Source organism: Lepus europaeus, chromosome 16, assembly GCF_033115175.1.
Source record: "Lepus europaeus isolate LE1 chromosome 16, mLepTim1.pri, whole genome shotgun sequence".
Taxonomy (NCBI): domain Eukaryota; kingdom Metazoa; phylum Chordata; class Mammalia; order Lagomorpha; family Leporidae; genus Lepus; species Lepus europaeus.
In genome coordinates this window covers 31287611-31294547 of record NC_084842.1, presented here as the reverse complement: position 1 = coordinate 31294547, position 6937 = coordinate 31287611, and the positions used below count along the sequence as shown (strand labels likewise).

Here is a 6937-nt window from a genome sequence, read left to right as displayed (position 1 = left end):
CCTACTGTATATTCTGGATAACTTTGTTGGCAACTGATTGAATATACGTGTTTATAATCATTTCTGGACTCTGTATTTGTTTCCAAGTGGTTAATTCATTTGTTTTTACTGTAGTACTGTTTTTACTGTAGTACTAGTCCCAGCTGCTCCTCTTCTGATCCAGCTCTCTGCTATGGTCTGGGAGAGCAGTAGAAGATGGCCCAAGTTCTTGGGCCCCTGCACCCATATGGGAGACCCGGAAGAAGCACCTGGCTCCTGGCTTCGGATCAGCGCAACTCCAGCCACTGTGGCCAATTGGGGAGTGAACCAACAGATGGAAGACCTCTCTCTCTGTCTCTACCTCTCTCTGTAACTCTGTCTTTCAAATAAATAAAATAAATCTTTAAAAAGAAATCAATTCTTCCAATCCATAAACATGAGATGCCTTTTCATTTGTGTCCTCATCAGTTTATCTCATCAAAATTTTGCAGTTTTGGGTGTACTGCTCTTTTACTTCCTTAGTTAAATTTATTTCTAAGATTTTTTTAATGTAGCTCTTGTAAGTGATTTATTTTTCAGAAAGTGTTAGTGAATAGAAATACTAAGGATTTTGTATTGATCATGTATCCTGCAACTTTCCTGCATTTATTTATTAGTTCTTATAGTATTTTATAGAACTCTTAGAGTGTTCTATATTTAAAATCAAGCTGTCAGCAAATGGAAACCATTTCAATTCTGCATTTCCTTTTGCTTCTTCATCTTGCCTAATTTCTCTGATCAGGATTTATAATATTATGTTAAACAGCAATGGTAAGAGTGAGCACCTTTGTCTTTTTTTGGATCTTATACTGCAAGTTTAAATTTTTCCATCATTGAGTATAGTGTTTAATCTTATCATAAATGGCTTTTGCTGCATTCATTCAACTTATTGAGAGTATTTTGAATATAAAGTGTTGATCATGTCAAATTATTTTTCTGTATCTAATGAAATGGCCCTATGTCCTTCATTCTGTTAATGTGGTGTATACATTTATTGATTTGCATATAATGAACTGTCATTGCATTCTAGGGATATATCCAATTTGATCATGGAGAAGGATTCTTTTAATGCATTGTGATTCATTTGCATAGTATTTTTTGAATTTTTCTATATCTTTTACAATGTTCATCAAGGACATTGGTAGTTATTTTTACTTACGGTATATTTCTCTGGCTGTGGTATTACGGCATCACTACCATCTTACAAAGAGTTCATAAGTTCTTTGAAATTTTGGAAGGATTTATGAAGGCCCAGTATTAGCTCTTCTTTGAATGCTTAATAGAATTCAGCAGTGAAGTGATTAGGCCCTGTGCCTCTTTCCCTGATGGGAGGCTTTGTATTGATTCCATCTCCTTTCTCATTATTCATCTGTTCAGATTTTCTATTCTTCATAATGTGGTCTTTGAGAGGTTATGTGTGACCACCACCATGTACATTTCTTCTAAATAAGATAATTTGTTAACACATAATTGTTCATATGGCCCCATTTTCTCCTCTTCTGAAAGCTAGTAATTTTGGCATTAAAAACATCCCACATATTCAACGAAATTGGTATTTTTAAAGGCTAATAGGGTCTGGCACTGTAGCATAGAGAACTAGGCCTCTGCCTGCTGTGCTGCCATCCCATATGGACGTCGGTTCAAGTCCCAGATGTTCCACTTCAATCCAGCTCCCCGCTTATGTGTCTGGGAAGGCAGTGGAGGATGGCCCAGGAACTAGGGCCCCAGCACCCATTCAGGAGACTGTGGGAAATTTCCTGGCTCCTGGCTTTGGCCTGGCTGGGCCCAGCCATTGTGGCCACTTGGGGAGTGGACCAGAGAATGTAAAATCTCTCTCTCCATTTTCTTCCTCCTCCACCTCCTCTTCTTCTTTGTTCTCTTTCTTTCTTTGTTTCTCTGCCTTTGGAATGAATAAATTAAACTTTAAAAATTAAGAAAAAATGTTTTAATATTACATTTGTTATCTTTTTTTTTTTTTTTTAATTTGACAGGTAGAGTTATAGACAGTGAGAGAGAGACAGAGAGAAAGGTCCTCCCTCCTCTGGTTCACTCCCCAAATGGCCTCCACGGCCAGAGCTGCGCCGATCTGAAGCCAGGAGCCAGGTGCTTCTTCCTGGTCTCCCATGCGGGTGCAGGGGCCCAAGCACTTGGGCCATCCTCCACTGCCTCCCTGGGCCACAGCAGAGAGCTAGACTGAAAGAGGAGCAACTGGGCCTAGAAACCGGAGCCCATATGGGATGCTGGCGCTGAGGCGGAGGATTAACCAAGTGAGCCACGGCACTGGCCCATCATTTACTGTTAAAGTATCCCAGAAGTATAGTTATGTTAAATGATAGCAACACTGCAAATTTATAGCATGAATACTAATATCTTTTTGAAATTTATTTCAGGGGCTGGCGCTCAGCTCACTAGGCTAGTCCACCGCCTGTGGCGCCGGTACTCTGGGTTCTAGTCCCAGTTGGGGTGCCAGTTCTGTCCCGGTTCCTCCTCTTCCAGTCCAGCTCTCTGCTATGACCTGGGAAGGCAGAGGAGGAAGGCCCAAGTTCTTGGGCCCTGCACCCGCATGGGAGGCCAGGAGGAAGCACCTGATTCCTGGCTTCTGATCAGCGCAGAGTGCTGGCTGTGGTGGCCATTTTGGTGGTGAACCAAAGGAGGGAGGATTTTTCTCTCTGTCTCTCTGTCTCTCTCTCTCACTGCCTAACTCTGCCTGTAAAAAAAAAATACATATATGTTTCAGGTAAACTGGTGCTCTTTTATGTTTATCTAAATTTCACCAGTTCATAAGTACTGGAAAGCATCCTAAGGGGTCTTTGGATATGTTCTAACATATTGCAAGTAAAAAATGAGATGTTGTCCCTATTGTCTTATTTTTCAGAAATTAAAGGGAACAGAACAAATCTAATGGTGAAAGGAAGAGCTAAACAATGACTTGTGCAGAGGTGAAGTACAAGTCTTCTGAGTTTAGAATCTGTTTTGCATAAAGAATCACTAAAATGCTCAAAAAGGTAATTTTCTAAAGACATCCTTTTTCATAGGTGATTAAGGTTATGAAGTGACCTGAAGAATGCTGACTTCACTTTTTACAGTACTGGGCTTTATATGGAGTTTGCTCTCTTCTAGTTTTTATATGTCTGTAAGGCAGCTCAACAGAAAATTCTTTAACTCTTATTTTCTTGCAAACTGCTAAAATGTTCAAATGAAACTTACTGACTTATTAAGACATTTAACACAGATACATATCAACTCAGCAAATAACTAAATGAAGCAATGGTCATTCCTGTATCAGGAAGTATACAATTCAAATAAGCTAGTTAATATAATACATAAATATAATAAAATATTTAAGCAAAATTTAAGGATAAATCTTGTGAGATATCATTTATTCAGCATATTTTATAGCTTTAAGATTGATTTTGGATAATTCTGAGTTTTCTAATATTTAAGAAATTAAAATCTACTATTAATGTAAAATGAAGGAATTATAACTAAAGATACACTTATTGAAGGATAAAAATAGTTTTTGCTTAAGTATCTCCTGTTATTAGATCCTAAGTTTTTTGTACACCCTTATCCACATCCATAATACCCTCAGAATATATGACTTTAATGTGATTACTTTTCATAAGATAGGGAGAACCAGTATCTCTCCATTTCCACATAGATACACAAAATTAAAGGAAATTCCTTCAGTAATATTATTTAAGAAATTGATAGTATGTAAATATGTAAATGTTTAACTGTATTTTACTTGATATATTCTTATTGTTATCATGACCTTACAATTAATTTTAGTTAGAAAATATCATGTGAAATGATTAATGAAAAACACATACTGTTCAGTCATCCATATTTGCAATTCTGAACACTATTGCATAGTCCAGTTTCCTTATAATCTTCGATTAGTTGACTAATGCATTACTTATCCACTACACAGTGAAGAAGAGAAAAACATAGTACCATTCTATTGCTGCTATAAAATATGACATTTTATTACAGTTTAAATTTTATTTTTTATTTTATTCTTTTTTTTTTTTGACAGGCAGAGTGGACAGTGAGAGAGAGAGAGACAGAGAGAAAGGTCTTCCTTTACCATTGGTTCACCCTCCAATGGCCGCCGTGGCCAGCGCACCGCGCTGATCCGAAGCCAGGAGCCAGGTGCTTCTCCTGGTCTCCCATGGGGTGCAGGGCCCAAGCACTTGGGCCATCCTCCACTGCACTCCTGGGCCACAGCAGAGAGCTGGCCTGGAAGAGGGGCAACCGGGACAGATTCTGGTGCCCCGACCGGGACTAGAACCAGGTGTGCCGGTGCCACAAGGCGGAGGATTAGCCTAGTGAGCCGCAGCACTGGCCACAATTTACATTTTAATTTAACAAAATGGGACAATTTTTTTTTTTAATTGCAGTGTAAATTGAACAAGACAAGAATTTCTTTTGTGAATACTAACGTAATGAATCAGGTAGATCTTTTATTGAAAACTTTGGGAAGTAACAGTTATTTTCTGGACGCAAAGCTGCTCCAGTGAAACATTTTGGGAAACCTCCCTTGTGGTGCCTTATTGAAGCAATGACAACTCAAACCCCAAAGGAAACTGATCCTGTCATGAGAAGCAGAACGAATCAAGGCTGGAAACAGCAAGAACAGAACCTTGTGGCTCCAGCTCCGGTGTCAGTGCCCTCAGCCCACACCGATGGCAGGGTCCGGCTGTGCTTGTGCACGGAGCCGCCGCGGTTTCTGGAGGCCTTCGGGGGGCTGTGGCAGGTCCAGAGCCGCCTGGGTAGCGGCTCCTCGGCCTCGGTGTATCGGGTGCGCTGCTGCGGCACCGCCCGGAGCCCTCAAGCAGTTCTTGCCGCCTGGAACCACCGGGGCTGTGGTGGGTTCCGCAAAGAGAGAGCAGCGCTGGAGCAGTTGCAGGGTCACAGGAACGTCGTGACTTAATATGGAGTCTTTACAATCCACTTCTCTCCAAATGTGCCATCACGCTGTCTGTTGCTTGAACTCCTGGATGTCAGTGTTTCGGAATTGCTTTTATATTCCAGTCACCAGGGTTGTTCCATGTGGATGATACAGCACTGTGCCAGAGATGTTCTGGAAGCCCCTGCTTTCCTTCATCGTGAGGGTTATGTCCACGCAGACCTCAAACCGCGGAACATACTGTGGAGTGCAGAGAACCAATGCTTTTTTATTTATTTTTTATTTTTTTATTTTATTTTATTTTTTTGACAGGCAGAGTGGACAGTGAGAGAGAGAGAGAGAGAGAAAGGTCTTCCTTTGCCGTTGGTTCACCCTCCAATGGCCGCTGCGGCAGGTGCACCGCGCTGATCCAATGGCAGGAGCGGCAGGAGCCAGGTGCTTATCCTGGTCTCCCATGGGGTGCAGGGCCCAAGCACTTGGGCCATCCTCCACTGCACTCCCTAGCCACAGCAGAGAACTGGCCTGGAAGTTTTAAACTCATTGACTTTGGACTCAGCTTCAAAGAAGGCAATCAGGATGTAAAGTACAGACAGATGGGTATCGTGCTCCAGAAGCAGAACTGCAAAATTGTTTGGCCCAGACTGGCCTGCAGAGTGATACAGAATGTACCTCTGCTGTTGATCTGTGGAGCCTAGGAATCATTTTACTGGAAATGTTCTCAGGAATGAAACTGAAACATACAGTCCGATCTCAGGAATGGAAGGCAAATAGTTCTGCTATTATTGATCACATATTTGCCAGTAAAGCAGTGGTGAATGCTGCAATTCCAGCCTATCACCTAAGAGACCTTATTAAAAGCATGCTTCATGATGATCCAAGCAGAAGAATTCCTGCTGAAATGGCATTGTGCAATCAATTCTTTAGCATTCCTTTTGTCCCTCATATTGAAGACCTGGTGATGCTTCCTACTCCAGTGCTCAGACTGCTGAATGTGCTAGATGATGATTATCTTGAGAATGAAGAGGAATATGAAGATATTGTAGAAGATGTAAAAGAGGAATGTCAGAAATATGGACCAGTGGTATCTCTGCTTGTTCCAAAGGAAAATGCTGGCAGAGGGCAAGTTTTTGTCAAGTATGCCAATGCTGGTGATTCCAAAGCTGCTCAGAAATTATTGACTGGAAGGATGTTTGATGGGAAGTTTGTCGTGGCTACATTCTACCCACTGAGTGCCTACAAGAGGGGATATCTGTATCAAACTTTGCTTTAATCCTAACCTAAGGACTATTTCCTGTTTCTCCTCTTCCATTTCCTGGGTTGTTCTACTCCACAGCTGAATGCAGTATACCTCTTTACTGTTTTAAGGAGGAACTTTGTACATTTATTTAATCCTATGAATGTGCAGCCATTGTCCAAGCAGTGACTGCATTGCAAACATTTGGCACTGAGTAGGACAAGACTTCTCAGCTATACTTTGAGTGGTTTAGAGCATCCATGTGGGCAACTTTTTTTTTTTTTTTTTTTGTGCAGTAGGGCAAGGTGCTGCTCTTCAGTATGTAACCTTAAAATTAATTATTTTTGTGATCATGAAACAAGGATGAATAATATGTTGTAGTGAATATTAACAAATTTGTTAGGGCTGGTAACATCATTTACAGACTTTTACTTTTGTCGCCAGGTGGTTCTTATAGTTGATATCTGTAGCTGGCACTGGATGCTCTCAGTAACATTAAGTAATTGTCAAGCAACAGTTACCTACTGTGTTCTTAACACTGAGTTGTGAATTTTTTTAAAGGAGTACTATAGTACTGAATATTCTTTTAAAGAAACTGCAGTGAGCCTATCTACTTTTTTTATTATTATTAAGGCTTTTAAAATGGAAAGCTGATGCTTGATCTTGCACAATTTTTATGTCCAGTATGTATGCTTGAGTGAGTGTGCAGGTGTGAAAGCTGGAGAAAATTTGAGTCAGTGTACTTTATAGTGTGAATCTGGTGAGTTAGTATA

The 6937-nt window shown here is 40.6% G+C and overlaps 1 pseudogene; it reads left to right on the top strand.

Moving 5' to 3' along the window:
- Positions 1 to 4706: 4706 nt before the first annotated feature.
- Positions 4707 to 6424, top strand: LOC133775158 (serine/threonine-protein kinase Kist-like; annotated as a pseudogene).
- Positions 6425 to 6937: the final 513 nt, after the last annotated feature.